At 42.8% G+C, this 19,506-nt stretch overlaps 1 protein-coding gene across 5 annotated transcripts in view; it reads left to right on the top strand.

Annotated features, from left to right (window-relative positions):
• The first annotated feature begins 12,857 nt into the window (after window positions 1-12,857).
• The window catches only part of epb41l3a (erythrocyte membrane protein band 4.1-like 3a), a 45,934-nt gene continuing 39,285 nt past the window's right edge, over window positions 12,858-19,506 (top strand). For 2 of the 5 annotated variants that reach the window (XM_031583542.1, XM_031583538.2), the window contains exon 1: window positions 12,859-13,135. The gene's annotated coding sequence lies outside the window, so the exon portion shown is untranslated. Of the gene's footprint in view, window positions 13,136-19,506 lie in introns of all 5 variants that reach the window. The other 3 variants (XM_031583540.2, XM_031583539.1, XM_031583543.1) reach the window with 3 other exon arrangements.

Consider the following 19,506-nt stretch of genomic DNA (forward strand, 5'->3'; position numbering starts at 1 on the left):
AGACAATGTGTGATGATCAACGGTGTAACGTCTGGACAGGCTTCACCGATCGCTCATCTTAAATTGCACAGCTGTGTAAGCAGTCGGAATTGTTGTGCTATATTTGCATGCGATTTGAGTGATTATACTCTGAAATAATTTTCCAGTAATATCGCAATGCTACTTTAAGTTTATTAATAATTAATAGTGTTTGATGTTATCGACGGTCACAATATCTCCCCCTAATGCAATGACCTTGAAAATCCCCTGTAGCAAGCCCAATATCCACAGTCATTAATCACAAGTTTCATTTTCAAATCATCAGCAACAGCAGGGGTTCCAACCCAGAGTTTTAGAGTCAGAGAGATAAGCATCTTATCTTACACTGTGTAGTCTCTCGCTGTGTGAGAAAGAGGCCGTTTTCATTTATTCCAGGTGACAGATTCTGCCTGCATAATTTAAAAGTGTGTAGGACTCCGTCAGCCACATCAAAAGAACAGCCCTGTGGCCGAGTGTGAATTCGTGTGCAATCTGTTAATCTCCGAGATGCAAAGTCTTCATCTATGGATGTAGTTTGGAGATCCATCGCTCTGAATACCAATTAGGATTTTAATGGAAGACAACACATAGGATCATCTACATATTACTGCATAAACTACTGTGTGTAGACTATACTATTACCATTACTAGTACTATTATTACTCAGAGGCTAGATTAAATGCTTTGTTCATAGAATATCAGCCTAGACAGCATCTAACATTGGGTAAGGTGTTAGGTGTAAGGTGCTATCGATTTTATATGTTTTGCGTGTATTTTGTGCAGGCAACAACTCTGCAACTGCAAGGACTGCGTTGTCCGTGGAATGTCCGTGCAATGTCCGTGGAATGACAATGTCATGATAACATTAAGGTACCTGTGAAAACAGCTCTCGGACTTTTGAGTGGCGTCACATGTTGTTCCATCACACATTTCGAGAGCTTTCACCGATGATGGTAACATGTCACTATATCATTATACACTGCCTGAAATGACATAGTGGGACGAGCTATGCCATCTGTAATGACATGTTTATGACATGCTTATGTCATGCTTATAATGGAAGTTTTGCCTACTTTCCACAAAAAAACAGCAATTTGACTGCAGAGTCCTGTCAGGGTTTTACTCATTCAACCTGTTGTGTGTCCACATATCCTACAGCAGTAAGGACCTGACTTTTACAGTCAGCAGGTCGTTCTCGATCTGGCCCGTCAGGATAATTTCAGTTAGTTATAACATTTCAGGTGTCATCCCACATTACATGAATGACAGCTACATTAACCAATGATGGTTTAACAATGCAGTGGTGGATGAGACCTTGTCGCTTCGGTGGGCGTGTCTTCTCGTGCTAGAAACGCCCGTCATGGAGGCTCGCCAATTGCACCGAGAGTAGGCGTGGCCATAAGAGCGCAGGGTTCGGTTGTGGCGCAAAGCAACCACTGTCTCATGAGTGGCCAGCAATGCAGGTGTGAAGTTCCTACGCCTCTTTCTTTTAAGTATATTCCCACTCGTTCCCTTCTTGTTGGATTTTCTATGAAACTATTTGTCGGTGAAATTACCCAGGACTAAGAAACAAAACCTACAAAACTAAGGTAAAACGCACACTTCGCTGTTTACTAGCTAGAACGCGGTGTGTTTGTCCTGAGTACTATTGGCTTGACAGAGCGCAACATCTGTTCAATAGGTTACAATTGTAGTGGTGAAGCATTTGTGTGAAGTACGCTATTCTAAGGAAAGGGCAAATACAACAAATGTTGAACAAATGAAAGGGTCATTTGCGACAAATGTTTTTTTTTACTTTTACCGCCTGCAGCGTAAATGCAAGTATATGAGTACCACTACTGGTGTCTTTATACTGAGTGGTAGGCTACTGAATGTTTTAACAAGGAAAATGTAAGATCGAGCTATTTACATAACTGTGTGTTTTAAGAATGACATTGCTTAGTGATACTTTGTCCATGAACAGTTTAAGATTTATTCTTCGTTTAACTGTTACCCTTTTTTTCTCGTCAGTCGTTGTCCCTTTCTTATCACCCGCAGGACTGTTCTCGGCGTAATTGTTGTTTTTTGTAACAAGCGCTGCTCTTCTGTTGGACCTACGAAAGTATTTATTTGATAACATATGCACGTTCCGTCGGGATTCAGTCGCGCAGTGTGGTTGCGCTCGTCTTCTTATCACTTTTGTCAAAAACAGCAGAGACAGCGACAGGGGGTTGCAGTTTGGTTCAGTCATCATTTGATAATGCAAATTGTGGTCTCGTATTTTAAATCCCTTTAGTATTCATAGTTGATTGCTGCCGGGTGAGTAATGATTTGCCGGGTCCAATGTCTTAAAGCAAGATATTTTGTTTATATGTGGTCGACTACGGTCTGGGGCTGACCTGGCGTGTGGAACCTGCAGTCTCGAATGGGGGAACCTTTTGTGATCAGTTCAGTGAATGCATTTGATTTGCATGTCCTGTTTAGTCATGGTTTGACTCAATCAATTTGGGAAGCATGGAAAATATTTTCCATTCAGTATACATAGCAGTAGATACATGCTTAGGTCAATGCATTTTCTACCCACTGCTCAATGTGCTTCTTGTCTATGTACTGTCTGATTTATCTTTCTCCCTCTGGGTCTGGATCCTGGGACATCATCATCTTTGCAAATGGAACCCACTTGGATGTCGCTCATGACCTGCATTGGTGAGTACAATCCCCCTTTCCTGTGATGTTGTTGTGTGTTGTGATAGAATGCCACTGCTATGCTTTGAAGCAACAAAATCAATCAGGTCCCCACACCGAAATATATGGGCAATAAAAGTGTTGCTTCCCGGGACCATGGACGCAGCCCAAATGGAAATAAAGTAACAGCGGCGATACCAGCAGCCAAGGGCTTTGGAGTGGTGGGACTCTTTCCACTACAGCAAATCTGTGCAGTGGATCTGTGATCCAGTAAGCTCTACTAAGATCACTAACATGGGGGCATTTCTGGCCACAGAACCCTGGTCTTGCACTCAGCATGTCCCTTCCTTGAGGGAGAGGGTCTAGCTTGAAGGGTCTGCATCCTCAGAGCGGCAAACAGCTGGAAGTCAGTGAGGTTGCGCTTGGGACAGGCTGTTCGGCTTGGGCTTTAACCTATTTGCCTGGTATTTAATCTCCTGAACCCCCACAGCTCTGGATTAACTGCAGCAAATGTCAGTGCCACTGTGAACGCTGAGCGATTACCATGCCGCACGAACGGCCGCCACAGATGTGTTAGCGTGTTTGGAGTGGTTTCATTGCCCAGCTACCCCCCCCCCCCCACCCCCACCTTGATGGGAACCCTTGAACTGCTCAAAGCTCAACACGTGGAATAACACAAGGCAAGTCAGACTGAGTGTACCTCTATTTATTTCCAGCTTTCTCCCATTGAGGATGGGAAACATTTGCTTGCAACCCGAGCTCAGTGAAATAGAGAGTCGTTATTGATTTTGCGGGGAATAAATCAGACTGCCCCCTTTTTTCCCAGCAAGTCATAAAGTGGTCCATTTACAAGAATGACTCATCAGAAGGTGCATTTTCTACATTGCATAAATAATGAAAGGATTATGAATTCTTAAGTGCATTGATGGAAGAGATTTTACTGCCAACTCATCTAGGAGTCCTTCTTATTTCATCGCTTAAATACCCTTCACTGTTTGTTTTTTGTTTATTTTTGTAGCAGTAGTAGGTGTAGTCTCCATGTGAAAGTACAACCGCTCTCCCTGCAGTGACAGTATTTCACATGTAGGTTATGATGTAAGAAAGAGCAGTGTTCAATGGTGGATTGTGAGAATTAGGTGAAACCCCCTGGTGGAGTTTGAAAATGAACTCCATTGACCCTAGAGGACATAATCTAATTTTAGAGGCTATGACAACTGTGCTTCTAAACCTGATCCACGATCTGTCATGTAGACACTGAATCTCAGTCAAACTGCTGTGAGATTAGAAAACAGTACAATGCTAAGACTAATGCCAAGGGGCAGCTCCTCTTCACACAACATCTGATCCAAACAGAATATCCAATACAAAATGGCAGCCTCTGTAATTACAAAATAGCCATATGACGGACATGGAAATCAGTGAGGTCCATCATACAGTGCTCCAATCTAATTTACCCCTGTTGTAGTCTGCCCCAGGATGTATTACAACTGAAGGTCAACGCATTTATGTTAACATTCTCCTGTTTCCAATGGGAGCCCAATTCAATAATGGTGTCATTTAACAGCGGGCTTAGCCAAAGCGACGGCACACATGTACAGACCCGTATGCCTTCCTAAACCTACTTCTGTCAGGGGAGCACACTGGAGGTTCTGTGTATTTCTCTTTGTGTTTCAGATGACAATGGGTGGTGAGCTTCATTAAAGGCTGTAGTATTTGTGCTCATTACTGACTTTATTTAACCACCGTTTTTCGAGTGTGGCTTTCGGCCTCTATTCACCTCTATACTGCTTTGGAGTTAATGAGTTTATCTTTTGATAGCAGTGATTAACGTGGCATTGTTTGGAGTATCTTAAGCAATGAGATTACATAAGCCTAAAGACCAAGATGCATATACCCTTTAGGAGGCAGATACGGATAGCTGGCAGTCATGATCGGCACTGATACGCGAGGACTCAGTTAATGTCAGGTGTCAGTTTGGGGATTGCTGATTAAAACTGCAACGTAGGGTCAAAGGTCACTGAAAAAAAACAGTGTGTGTCCATTATGAGGGACCAGCAACAGATGTGAGTCTACCAATGCATCATGGGAAATATTACATTGAAAATTGATAAATGGTTGAAGTTTCAGAGTCCCGACTCACTGAAGAGGAGGTCATACTTGACGAGGCATGAACATAATCAACTGTTTGAGGCCTCCTATTCCCCACACATTCTTTTTCATGGATGAGATACACATTAAGATGTAGCTGTGCAGTTACGCATTAAGTTGTGCAGATTGAATCCTGTGTTCGTGTCTTTGTCAGATGAACGCAGATGAATTGAAAAGCAATCTGTCTTATAGTAGCAGACGCAATTTATTTTACAGAACACATTAAGGTGCACACCCGAGCATTCATCTGAAAACAATACATTTTGTTTTGTTCTTGCTGTCAATCGATGGGTCAATTGGGTAGCAGTAATGTGACTTTTTTTCAAAAAAAGAATAAAGGTATTCTCCAGAAACCATCACCTGCTTTTGGCTCAGGAGCTGTTGTGATAGTCTGGTGCCTGAGTCTTTGCTCATAGACAGCCCCACGTGGCGACGAGTCTGTTTGAAAACTGAAGACTACTGAAACATGATGTTCTCTTGGTCCCGTGCCAGCATTCTTCAGATACCAACTGACAATCACACGGCTGAATTAGCATTTCAAAGGAGCTCCACCTGAGAGTGAAAGTGCCAGGGTAGAAAGTGCCTTTTGTCTCCTGCAGTATGGGATTTGCACTGGATGCATCCATATTCGTTGGAGCTATTTTTTTTGGGGGGGGGGGGGGGGGGGAGCTGATAGGGACATATGTGCAAGTGAGAATGGCGGTTGTGGCATTCAGAGCATCTTCGGTAGGTCTGATTCCTGAGAAGACCGCATGCCTCGCATGTGGGCACATCACTCTCTGATTGGTCTAATGGACTCTGCCGCATGTCAGTCATCCTTGCCGTGCTATTTGAGGAGCTGTCCCGCGGGGTGTTGATGAGTGGGAATATTGCATTACGATCTGTGATGTGATATGGGGGGACACGGCGTCCACGTGCTGTGACTTGTGATCTGTCCAAAACTGTAGCTCACTCTAACTCAGTTGTTTACCATGATCTTCATCAGGATCTGTGTCCTCTGCAGAGTTCGGTTTACCAATGCAATATGTGAACCAAATTGTACAGGTTTTCAATTTTTCATTTTGTGATTGGTAGGATTCTGCACCCCACAGTGCTAAGAGTCATGTTTATTCAGATCTTTTACAAAGGCCATCTCTCCATGGCCTTTAAGATGATAAATGCCATCTATCGATGACCTTTGTAAAGTGATAAAAGATGTGTTAGCTATCTTATTATGTATGCAAAAGAAGATATTTTGTGAACTTTCACCATGACTGACTTTACACCACCATGTTAAATTAATATTTGACACAACCTTACAGAGTAAACAGAAGTGCAAGCAGTTAGGTGTACAAACACCCCATAGTCAAGACCCAGCAGATCTGCCAGGCTTGATGACATTCTTAAGGCAGGTAGAGGAGAGAGTGCTCAGACACACACACAGGTGATATTGTGGGATTGGGTGGTACAAAAATAGATCACAGCCAAAGTGGTACTGACACACGTCCAGAGCAAGCACTGTACCTGCATTGTTCATCGTTTTCTTACTACTGCACAGTTGCTTGTTCACAAGGGTACTGAGACTGGACGTTTTAGTCAAGTGTTTTATACAGAGGGCATTGTTATTGGATATCATTTACCACTGCATAATCTAAATTTGTTTAGGATAAACTATATATGTGTTCCATTCTAAAAGTAAAGCACTGGTATTTAGCAGACGATTTTATCCAATGTGATGTACAGACAAGTGGCAGCGATCGGGAATCAAACCTGATCAAAAACTGCTTGCAGAGCGGTGATGTTAACTACTGCAACGCCACTCCCTTAAATCAGAAAAAAATGATTGAAACTCAATTTTCCTATGTCAGTAGGCCTTTGTGGGCTGTCATAATTAAAATTCTTAATACTCTCCATTCTATGTGTTAATGTGATTTGGACACAAGACAATAAATTAGTGTCAGCAGCTTGTGTTTGAACATTATATCCTGTGTTTGGTGAAACTGTGGCCTGCTTAGTTAAGTCATAAATGATGGGGCCTTCAAATGCTTGTGTGTGAGCAGGATAGGTAGGATTCCATTGCTGATTCTATTCATGTCACTCTCACACTGTGTTTACAGCTTGTGTTTAAAATTCAGCTGCATTTTACGTTACACCTGTCCACACACAGACTCCTTTGGATGGCTAATGTATTGCTCTTCTGGCTTTCAACAAGAAAAATTATTGAAGCCTCTTTTTTCTATGTTAGTAGGCCTTTGAGGGCTGTCATAATTAAAATGCGTAATGCTCTGCTTATGAAAGGGAAAGAAAATTGAACGTGGCACAAGAAGATATGTGTGGAATGGAACGAAACATTCCCTTCTGAGTTTCTGTGTTCCGTCATGCTACTTTTCGATGCTCATTTCTGTCAGTTAGCTGTTAGCAATAACTGTTACTCCCCTCCAGATTCAATATTCGTTCTCAGCTCCCATAAGGAGCTTATTATTGAAGTGCACAATAGGAACTAGGGGCTGCTATTGTCGATTCTGTAGAATGGAATATTGCTTTTACAGTCTTCATGAGATTTAATCATTTGACTAAGTTCTCAGTTGGAGCACTGTCATCAGAAGAGATGTGGTGTGTGTGTGTGTGTACTTGTACACTCTATGTGTGAGTGTGTGTGTGTGAGCATGTATTGAACGTTTGTGTGGGAGTGTGTGCGTCTCTGTGGTTGTTTAGAAATTTCAAGTGTGTGTATGATTGTGTGAGTCTCTCCCACACTCAGACTAAGACTCAGTGGGAGTTCTCATTGAGGAGTCTCAACATCTCTGGAGGTTATTTTTACCCTCATCAGCAACAGCATGAGGTAAACTACATTTCCCAATCTGCCGCTTACCTACCACCATCTATATTAACTTACCTTGGTCCTTACAGTCATCCACAGCTATTCATGTGAATTCATTATGTAATTATACTGGTTTACATGAGGACACGGCGCCCACTGAGAGCCTGTTGATGTGTCTGAAGTCACAGGCTGTGAATAATTGAATAAGCATATAGCCTGTCTGGGAATGTCTCAGCAGCTTAAAAGAGATGAGAAATGCCAGCTTTAAAACTAGGCCCCCCCATTCTCACTTTCTGGCCTGTGTGATGTGCAATGTAGTGCAGCGGGGCTTATCAGGACAATCTGGCAACCGAAACCCATTTTGAGATCCAGGTTGGCGGCTCAGCCTGGCAACCCCCAGAAGCCTTTGACTGTTTCCAGGTTCTAGGGACCTTTGACCCCAGTGGACTTGAGTGATTTGGTCCAACATGGCAACCAGAAGCTGGTGGATCCTCCAGATGGCCTCATATGATAGCCTAGCTTCTTGAGATCTCGACCGTGGTCTGTTAGGCGTTTGAAAAGTGTGTTAGGACGCTCTACCCAGCTCCTTCACACTTTGTGAGCATTTCCTCAAAAGTGAGTGCCAATGGATGTAAGCCACAGACTGTGCCATTATACAACATACATGACAATCAATGGGACATTCAGCCAAGTGAATAAAACATGGCGTCCTTCCTGGCGTCGACTTTAGGATCATATCAGTGAGCTCTAATGTATCCAGTAGTCATTTCATTGCTATGCATCAGGAGTGCACTCTCTCAAGTCTCATTTGAACAGAATGCATATCTAGTTAATAGATACCCAGGGCATGGCGTAATCTTATCGATTAAGGCTTTGTTATTTGGAGAGTGGTGACTGCCTTTGGTCCCTATTGACTAGAGTTTGAAAGGCTCTGACGTAATGGGCTGGTAAGCTTGTGGAAAGAGTCACAGCTTAATACACGGATTTCATATTTTCTGTGCGTAATCCAAGATAAATCACGCATTTAGACAATGTGTAATTCTGTGTGGACTGCAGTGGAGTTCTGATCATTCGCACTGCGATGAATGAAAAGTCAAACGTGTACAGAGTGAAAAAAGGCACTTCAATCAGACGTGTTTCATTTCCTGTCCTGTCATACTGGATTTATCACATAAACCAGCAAACACCACCTGGTGGGATACAAGTCATGGCGTTATTGATAATATGATTTATATATTCACATTTATTTCAAATTTTTGCTAATTTTACATTTTTCAAATGTACATATTCAGATTTGTGTCTGCCTGTGTTTGCCCTGACCCTTTTGTCCATCATGTATCTGTTTCTCTTGAATATGGGCATAAATATGAATATGGGCGTAAATATGAATATGGGCGTAATCACGGTAAATCAGTAAGGTGCCGTAAAAGTGTATTTGCTGACTTTCTATCTATAATCTGGCTTTTAGCGGAAGGAATGGTGATGCACTGATAGATGGTTAAATTCTGACACGTAATGTCTGCGTGTAACACTTACCTACCTGGGTTAACACATTTTCATAAGCAGCCTGACGCCTCCTTCTGTTTTCTGTACTGTCTCTTCAGAGAGCCAGCAGGGTGGTGATTATGGTTGAGAGTATTTGACATATCATTGATACCTCGCTCACACAGCATCCAGCCCTCCAGTGATAAGACAAGCATGCAGTGTTTATACAAGGATATGGGAGGCGGCCATCCATTCCGGCCAGATCCTTTATCACTTGGGCTCTCGCAGTGCAGTTAAATTGGCTGTCAGAATGGATGCTGATAACATGATTCAGTGCTCTGTTCATCATAACCATGGCCATCCCCCCCCCCCCCCCTCCTCTCCCCTGGGCAGCCAGCTATCACTTCTGAGATTTACCAACAAACTGTCCGTGCAGCCCAAGCCAATGCACTGTAATCTATAAAAAGCTCTCGTAAACTGAGATATAAAATAAATATATTAAAATATATATTTTGTATAAAAAAAAGGCTCATTCATTTTTCATTCGATAATTAGTATTATATGCTGCGTAGAGTAATCTGAAAGTACATTAATACTGGAGATATTTTCTCATCTTGGGTATGGATAATTCAACCAAAACTGCAGCAGTTGTGAGCTGTAGCCAAGCAATGTTCTCACTGAATCAATATATTTGGCCTGGCAGGGGAAACTTACATCATACGCTCTTTTGCCAAAATGATCAAAAATGCAAACGCAATTTCTAAAAGATATCCCCACTCTGCAGTTTTCACAAATATTTACACGGTTACGCTCTGCTCGATCTGACCTTCAGCTTCGACTGTTTAACATAATGTGTCAAATAATGCCATAATGAGTGCGAGGTCAAGCCAGGAGTTAGAGTTTGTGAAGAATTGTTTCACAGACCCTCTAGTTGGAGTAGTCTATTAGCCTGAAAGAATTAATAGGTGCCTGGCAGCTCTTTACAGTTTGAAAACAGCCACTCAGAGAAAGCCATTAAGGAGGGGAGTCAGAATGTCTCATACAATGAGCCGTTATTTCATTGAAGGAAAATTGTGCACTTAAGCATGCTTTTTGTCACTACCACTCTTAGGAGGATTTTAAGGGCCTGTATTTCAACAAATTACAGTCCCTGGCTCAGATGCTTTTTAAATGTGGAGACTTTTAAGATAGCTGGACGGGTATTTGGCATTGAATGCATTGCCAAAAGTCTTGTAGAGTGTGTGTGCTAACAAAAAGGTTGTGTTGTTGAGATGTCAAGCAGGGTCAACTTTGCCTTCATGGCGGCAGGATTTCAGTGGCGTCTGTAAAAGGCTGAATTCTGGGTTTGACTTTGGAGTGGGCTAAAAGACGACAAAGGGCGCTTTCATCATCAGTGGCCCTGCACTGGTCTTTCCATTCCATCTCCCGCGCTGTTTTGACAGTACTTTCTGAAGTGCACTTAAATTCATTAACTTGCTGATTAAAGCGTGATTGACCTGCTTGGCGCACAGAGACTAGCGGAGCATTAAATGAATTTGCTCAATCTGACGCCTTGTTTTTTTCTTCCTCCACCCGAGATAATTACAGCCCCTATGTTAATGAGCGCTATCTGAAGAGTGAGGAGCGGGAGGCGCTGACTGACTTGAGCATTGATTGACTCCACTCGCCCCATTTTTAGGTCTTCAGGCGCTTTCGTCTTCCACTTGCGTTTTGGGGGTGGCTGTTTATTTTTTGTTTGTCACTCTGCAGCTTTGTGTTGTGCTCGACTGGTCTCGTTGAGCACTTAACTGCCGCAGTATCCTGGAGACCTGTGTCTGACTACAGAGCTCATCTGCATGCGAAGCTCACACTCCTCCATGCAGACATATAGACTATTAACAAAATGGCTGGGGATCTGCAGTGCCAGGGCTCTGGGTTTAAATGAAGGAACATGAAAAAGAGTCTTGGCTGTGAAAGATGTGGGTGTTGTTGTGTGTTGTAAATTAATGTGGTCTGCTGTTGAAAAAAAAGATCAACTTCACAAATTGTTGTTTTGTTTGTTTGAGCTGGTGGCAATCAATTCATTTGCTGTCCTCTCAAAATCTCAACTTTTCAGGAACAATTTTGGTAGCCAATGCAATTATATACCCCCCAAAAAACCAGTGAATTATGACACACAACCAACATCTTGATTTATCAGTTGTACCCATAATTATGGACATTAGTGCCACCAGACACCCCCCCCCCCCCCCCCACTCCTTTGAACAGGGCTGCTACTGCTCTTTGCCTAATGGCTGGAGCGATATTGCCACCATCTGAAACAGATGTGGCAGAACCTAGCCTGATTACGCTTGGGACGCATCCAAGCCATTTTCTTCTCAATCCCGATTGGATCTGTAACGCACATCATTCTCTCCTTAGGGGGTCCGGGAGACATCGCCAGCTACAAGGCTTCTTTTGAACACATGAAATTTCACAGTGATTTGCATGTAGAGGTCTGGATCAAATGTGTGCCGTTTTAAATTAAAGATAGATCTGATTGTGCATTTATGACATCTTGATGTCTTCAAATTCTTTTGAACATGACTTGATCTGCGTTTGGCCTGCATGTTATTGCAGTGTCACAGCTGTGTATCAACTGCCATGCACATTTGTTGTGGGAATAAGCTATTTATGGGGATTTGTACCTTTAGAAACTTAATCGATCATATTTTGTCTTACTTTGGGAAAGCTGGTCAACTCCTCTGAGGCTTTGAGAGTGTAAACAATGAGTTTCATGTCACAGTGGAAAGTAGTCAGCATGTCTTGGATGTATTTGCCTTATGGATTTCTGCCTGGAGTGTCAATGTTGGGGGAAATCCCAGTTCTTGAATATGGAGCATCTGTCCATTTCTATCTCAGGTTACTTCAGTTTACACAGGAATGTGTACACACTGTTCCATATCAAAAACAAGACTATCTGAGTCTGTCAGTGATTCTAACAAAAACTACAGAACATGGATTAACATCCACTTTTTGTTGAATTGGAACATTTACTCAAATTGATTAGACTGCGCTCTCCATTTATGCAACAAAACAGCTCGGATGATTCCACACCATTCGGCAAAGGCGACTGACTGAACCACAGTTTTGTTTGGAATAAAAATTATACATTTCTGAAACACTAATGTCAGGACTGATTTGCAATTATATGCCTGGTGGTAATGGTTCTACATCGGGCCCTAGCAGATGGAATGAGAGCAGGGGCGCAGTCTTAAATGGTCTAATTGTGTTTCCCTGGCATTTTTAGAGAAATGGGGATCGCGAAATGGAATCGAGTCAGCCAGGCTCGCCTGGATGCTAATGGTTCAGCTGCAGAGGGTCCTGAACTGAAGGTCATAATAATACGGGTCTGCGGTGCATGCACAGGGGATGGAGCGTGGGCGGCTCAGCTATATGGGTCTGCCAGTCTGAGTGTGTGTAGTGGTTGGTATACGTATCAGATAGCCTGCTGTGTCTGACTGAGTAGTTGAATCGGATGGAAGGCAGTGTACTGTTATGTCCCTGTAATGCAACAATTTGTCACTGTACATTTATAATTATGGCCTTGACAAAAATACTTGCCATTGAAGGTCAATATGGTGTAATAAGATGCTTAAGCTTACCAGTGAAGTTATTAGCAGCAGTGGTGTTGAAATTGAATATGACGGTTACTATACTATTCGTAGTGTATTACAACACTGTTTCATTCACCTTTTGAAATGAACTGGTTTGTCATTTTCTTAGAGTCTGTGTTTTACTCCTTTATCTCAGTGCAGCATTACAGTATGGCCTCAGGGCTGGTTTTTGGGGCTGTCTCTAACCACCATCGGTTATTTACGTGTGTCTGTGAGCTATACGTTAATCGTGGGTTTCCCAGAATGCTGCGCTGCCCCGTGTAGTTTAGCTTGCGAGCTGCTGCAGCTGCACGAGCGCAATACGGGGACACTTTTACCGGAGTCAGCATCAACCGCACCGGGAAACTGCAGCACATCACCCAGCGGAGAGAATACGGCACAAGCGGTAAATGCAATTATTCTATGGCAGGATTTTCATAATGCCGGGTCATTGAAATGTCAGATGCGCAAAGATTATTGGTGGCGTTTGGTTCTAATAAGCTAAAAGCCGGTATTGCATCAGTTGGAGTCGCATAGATGACGGAGCGACTGTCCTTAAAATACTGCCTAGGTGTTTGGTTACTGTAAAGGGGATAACACATCTGCAGGGAGAATATCTCATTACTTAAAGACAATTCGTATGTCGATGTTGTGCTTCCCTTGCACAATGTTTGGTATTCTGAACCAGTTGGTAGCATAATAGATTTATGGACTACCTTTGTCATAACAGTCATTGACGGTTAAGTTCAAGTGAGAAGTTACAGGTTACTTCCTCTGTGTATTCAGCTGAAATAGAAGATGTGCTTGAAGATGATGTCTCTCCTCTGCAACCCTCTGATAACTTAAAGGTGCCTATCGCGGGTATGACAGTTATGACTTGCTATCCTGAAGTTCACCGGTTTCAGCGAGATGTGGTTCTGCAATGCGGTGGGTGTGGCCTGGCCACTCTCTCTACTACGGGATTCTCTATGCGGCCACCGTGCCCTCAATTACCCGACTGATGGTGCGATTTTCATCCGATCACGTCATGTTGGGTCTTGAGAACACACGCCGGTTCGCAACTTGCAGTACATTATCAACAGTAGCAATACTAGGTCAGGATGCACCGCTGCTTTCGTCCTACGGTTGTCGGTGGGGCCTGCTCAAAAGCTGCCGAATGGAGGGAGGGAGGAAGCATAATGATAAAATATTGAGTGTGAAATCTGTTTCGGAGCGTGTGTATTTCCCCCTGGTGCCCCTAAACGCATTCAGTGTGTTTTTATTCACGTAAAGAACTGTGCTCTGTGTCATGTCTGTAGTACAACAGAAGGCTTCTGGCCTGCACTTCAAATAGCCTAACTGAATGAAGCATGATGACTGTACAATTCTTCCTAAGCAGTCTGTACCTTCCTTCATTCTGCATTAGACTGTTAGACTCTTTATTTCTAAACTCTTGTATATAATCTTAATATATTATTTTATCGTTTTTATTTTGTATTTCTCAGTTACAGCCCATGTTTACAAATTATTCATTGTAAGACCTACTGTCTTATACGCTCACTTAAGTATGTTCTGAAAATGTACACTGTATGAACCATTTGTATGGTCATTGATTGCCAGTAATTTATGACACAGTTGTTTAAGTGGACTGTGCATGTCGGTAACATGGCAGCATGGTTCTTAGTGATTCGATTGTGTTGCTGCCATTTGGGTCTTATTAGTAATGCAGTGCAGGTCACATCCAAGCACATCACCCTCGGGACACTAGTCTGGCTGCTGCCTCACTGACCACACCCTCACAACGCCACAAACCCTGTCCCCCACAGTCTGAATAGCAGCCACGAGATAATGTGTGAATGTAGGTAGGTTGGAACATGTGTTTACATCAACCGCTTTATTGCTGGGATATTGTTGTATTGTCTAGTTTAGGTGTGGCAGTAGACATTGTACTGGATTTGCTGGATACCTGACTCATAATCAGAAACATATGGTCCTAAGAGACTCAAATCTATCTTATCAGTGACCATGACCAGTCATGACCGGTGAATGCACGTATTGAAATTGAAATTGTAGATCTGTGAAGTTAAAGGCTTTTAGATTTAGCTCTAAGATACAGTTCAAATCCTTAGTTAATCAGTTCTTTGAGCGTGAATCTCATTTTCTCCCTTCTATGAAATCTAGGGCAGACCAATGGTCAACATATTACTTTAGTCTTAGCATTAGCGACCACATTTTCATCAATCCATTTCCTAATGCAACACCACACATGTATAGCTTTGCCAAGCATTTGGTGATTGTGGTGCTGTATTCTTCATCTGTTGTAGATTTGGAATACTGTGTAAAAGACGGCACAAGGTTTCAGCAGATTTTCTCTCTCTTCACTTCCATAGCCTTGAGACGTCCTCCATCATTTTTTTCTCTTGATTGTTACACATCCTTGGAAAGCTTTGGGTAAATCATAAGTAATCTGTCATGTTGCCTCACTGAATATGGGTCAATGGCTTTGGGCCCAAGTGTCAAGTGGTCTCTATTTGTGGGATTTATTGGCACCATGCCCCCGAGTGACCCTGTCCAAGGGAAAGGATCAGACCATACATTATAAAAAGGTGATTTAGTGATAGTGGAACCTAAAAGCAGGTCAGAACGATGCCCTCGCACCACTCACCACCTTTCTGGAAGGACAAATTAATAACCACGCTGGCCACGCCCAATTGGGGATTGATTCCAGTTGTAGCATCCTAATGGGCGTGGACTTCAGGGTAATTTTGAAGCCATTGGATCGGCATTTAATCAATCGCCATTGAGATGGGATTGATATACTTCCTACTTAGCCACTAATGGTGCAAACTGATATATTAGCCTATTCCCAAACCCAGCTGGCAGGAAGGAAACAATGCCTTTGCCCTTTGGTGAATACATTTGCACATTCGTCTTGCTCCGGTTTCAATTCTTCATCCGCTAGCATTGCTTCTAGGGGAGACCAGGTACAGGTGACAGTTGTAACTTGCTTAATTAATGTGTAATGCGATGAAACTCACAGACAACATGTGTGATGGCATCAGTATGCTACGCTCACAATTTCAGCTTGTGTCCCAATCAAAAGTTATTGACAGAAGTCATTTTTTGTCATTTGTAACTTTTAAGTTTTACGCAAGATTTTGACTGTACAATTGATGCGATTTGACAGGAACCCAAGTAACAGGTGGTTGTGATCTGTGATTTCTGAACTAGATGTTAAGATAATTATTAGCTGCGTAAAATGTGTTACATTCCAATTATCTTATCAAATATTTGGAGAGGTCGGCTGGGGACAATTGTAACACGCATTATGATCAGTTGCAACCAGCAAACATAGCTAGCATGTGACATTGGCTAGACACTTTTGATGTAAATAGTGCCTTTGGGAGATAATAAGATTCTTTGAACATCATTAATAGACTGTACCGGTGCATAACAAGCTTTCATTTAACTTATACAGAGAAGACCTTAGTTCAAGGGTGTTTTTGCTGGGGGTTTGTTTTTGGAGGTCACTCCCTAGACACAAGGGCAGACCTTGGGATACTTAAATCAGCGCCAGTCGGCAGACAGCCACACTCTCACTCAATATGGAAATCGAAAGAAAAAAAAAAACATTTTCCACCTTTTTTGATCAGCCTAAAGGGAGCATTGGGTAAGAGTGGACTTGGCTGATCGAATGCTCACATACGTTGGGATTCAGGGACTTACTTCAGTAGATGAGACTGTCCCATACATGGTTTTGTGATGTGAAGGCTATCTTACTTAGACCCAGATTTCTGGATTGAAGTTTTCAAATCTGAAAGTGAATCAGTATTAACCCATGTTTGATCTTGTACTACTTTATGGCAGCTGTATCTTATACTTCTTAATGGCAGTGGTATTGATGGATATGTGTGTATGCGTGGATAATTGTGTGTGTTTCCTATTTTCCATGAAAAAAATGATGGCCAAGCATTATGGTTAAATCATAAGTAATCTCTTGCCACACAGTACACCTCCACATTTTACATGGTCCTATGCATTAAATCAACAATAATATCATTAATGTTACACAAATCCATATATTAATCCTGGTCTGTAGCAATGATGTCTTGATTACCTCTATTGTACTGTATTGGTAATATTACCTCAGTCTCAGGTTGACTGTAGGCTATTTCCACTGTTTTTGCTTTAAACCAAGGTTAGAGGAGAAAAGTGATTAATGACAGGAGCGGACATACTGAGTTAATGCTTAATTCATGATCTCGCTCTTAGGGATTCATCCATTATGCACTGGACATTTGGGGAGCCTTGAGGATGTGTGTGTGTGTGTGTGTGTGTGAGGGGGAGGGGGTGGGGGGTTTAGGTTGTGTAAAATATTCCATACTTGCGCAATCTGTGACAGCCACACTGACTCCCCCTACGGTGTTGACTCGAGAACTCTCCCTGTTCCCTGAGTCCTGCACTGTGTGATTGATAGGTCGGTGTTATCCTATGGCAAGCCATCAAAACACTGTCCCACTTCAATCTTGCTTGGTGTATATTTGACAGATCACCAGTACAATATCTGGGTCAGGTCCTCCAAGATTCCCCCCCCCATGAAGGAAGAAGGAAAAGTTGAGCGAGTTCAGGTGGACATCCGTGTGTCATGTCTCGCCGTCCCCTTGAGTGCTGTGGGGTCATTTGTGCGCTGGCTGTATCTTTTACGAGCCCATCCTTTTAAAAGGCCCAGCTGCAGCCGTGCACGGGGGTAATTGGCCTGAGTGCGGCGCATTCTGGATGCTGTCTGTCTCCCCCAGTCCCTCTGATAGTCGTCTGGAGAGCCGGGAGAAGCGAGCAGAGATTAAATCAGATGAAACGCGAGCGGGAGTCGTCGCCATTGTTGGGGGTGATCTGAGGCAAACTGCCGTGGAGGGAATGAATGAAGAAGACGCAGCCAAGCTGAAGGAGACAGCATGCATGGCTAGTCTTAAGATGGCCTGTGTTAGACTCAAACATACAGAGGTGTGAGAGGAGGAGTGATGAAGGCACGCCGTTGTTGAAGGAGACAACTTTGCCAGGCATTGCAGTTCTGCAGCAGGATTCTTGCTGAGGAAGCGAACGCTGATCGGATGTTGAAAACACACAAGTCAGACAGAAATAAACCATGAGGATGAAACACCTGGTCAGTTTTTTTCGATTCAAACCGTTAGTGATGCTCATAGTTCGTGTCTTCGGCCTCTTCCAGCTACACCACATCTGATTGATTACATCGCCGCTGTGGTTTGGCTAAATCAGGTTTTCTTCCATCCATGAAAAGCTGAACTAGCTACCAGGAAGCGCACATCTTTACACTGATCATCAGGAACATCATTATTAGGTTCAGGGCCATAGGCAGGATTTTTAAACTGGTAGGAGACTAATACTGAAATGCATTCTAACGTATTTTGGCACATTATACATTTTGCATTAATGAGCAAAAATTGGTCAAATAGATGCCACTTCTGCCTACTTGTTTTGCATTGTTTTGTATATATACACACATTGGGCAGTTTGAGATACATAGAGCCACAACAAAGGCATTTGATAAGTGAGTTTGCTATCTAACAGGAGTATCTGTGTGTGTGTCGGTGTGTGTGTGTGTGTGTGTGTGTGTGTGTTTGTGTGTGTGAGAGTGAGAGGATTTAAGAGGAAGACTAGCAAGGAAGTATAACATATGTTAGCATAAAGGAATTATGGATTAATGATAAATAAATGTACAGAGTCGGCTGCAGAGCATTTATCAGGATCTGCTGACTGGCTCACCTTCTCTCTCTCTCTCTCTCTATCTCTCTCTCTCTCTCTCTCTCTCTCTCTCTCTCTCTCTCTTTCGCTCTCTCTTTTGCTCTCTCTTTCCTCTTCTTTTCCTTCCTTCTCTTTGGAAGGACCTTCCCCTGTTCTCTCCCTCGCCTCTCCTCCTGACTCTCTCTTCAGGACAAACTGCCTGTTTCTTGCTCTCCCCTGTCTCCCCTGTTGAAATTTTTAAATGATAACAAAAGTCTACATAAGTAGTCCATGAGTTGGTATTATTTGACAATAGGCTATATTAGGTCATGTTTATGACAAGGTTTCTAGGAACGCACCCCATATTGTAGAAAAACCAACTTATGTAATGCTGCGTAAATTCATTGATCTTAGTCGTCGTCAGCTCTATTCTCATTATTGTATTTTAATGAAATATGCAAAACCTGTAGAACAAATTGTCATAACTGCGGTGTCCTTAATGGTAGATACGGGCATGATTAGGTTCCATGGAAACATTGACATAGGAACACATTGCGGTTTAGTGAAATTCATGAGCCTTATTCAGCTTTATGAAGAAGAAAGACTTAAGGGTGGACATTCCCTGAAAAAATGTGAAGAAACTGTTGAATTTTATAAAATGTCATATAACTCTGTCATTCTCCAGGGAATGTTTGGGTGAAGGTGAACGTGGTGATGAGAGGTCACAGCAGTTATGTTTCTGAGGTTGGTTCTGCACATCCAGCTGTGACATGGTAGCCATGCTCTGATGGCTCTCACGGGGCAGAGTCCAAATCGATGTGCAACACGGACTTCTCTCTTTCCCTCCCTCCCTCTCTCTCTCTCTGTGCAGCTGTGCTAAGCTCCCCTCGTAAGCCTCCACTGGCAGACTATCTAATTATAGGCCTGGGTCTAAATGTGTGCATCACAATGCATGGGGCTGGCAGCTCTCTGTGCCAGCTTGGCTCCCGCCTGCTGCGGAGAAGCCGTATATCATATTAAGGTCTGTGACCGTGAGGGACACCAGCTACACATTCATCA

The sequence above is a fragment of the Clupea harengus genome, chromosome 17 (genome assembly GCF_900700415.2).
Source record: "Clupea harengus chromosome 17, Ch_v2.0.2, whole genome shotgun sequence".
Lineage (NCBI taxonomy): Eukaryota > Metazoa > Chordata > Actinopteri > Clupeiformes > Clupeidae > Clupea > Clupea harengus.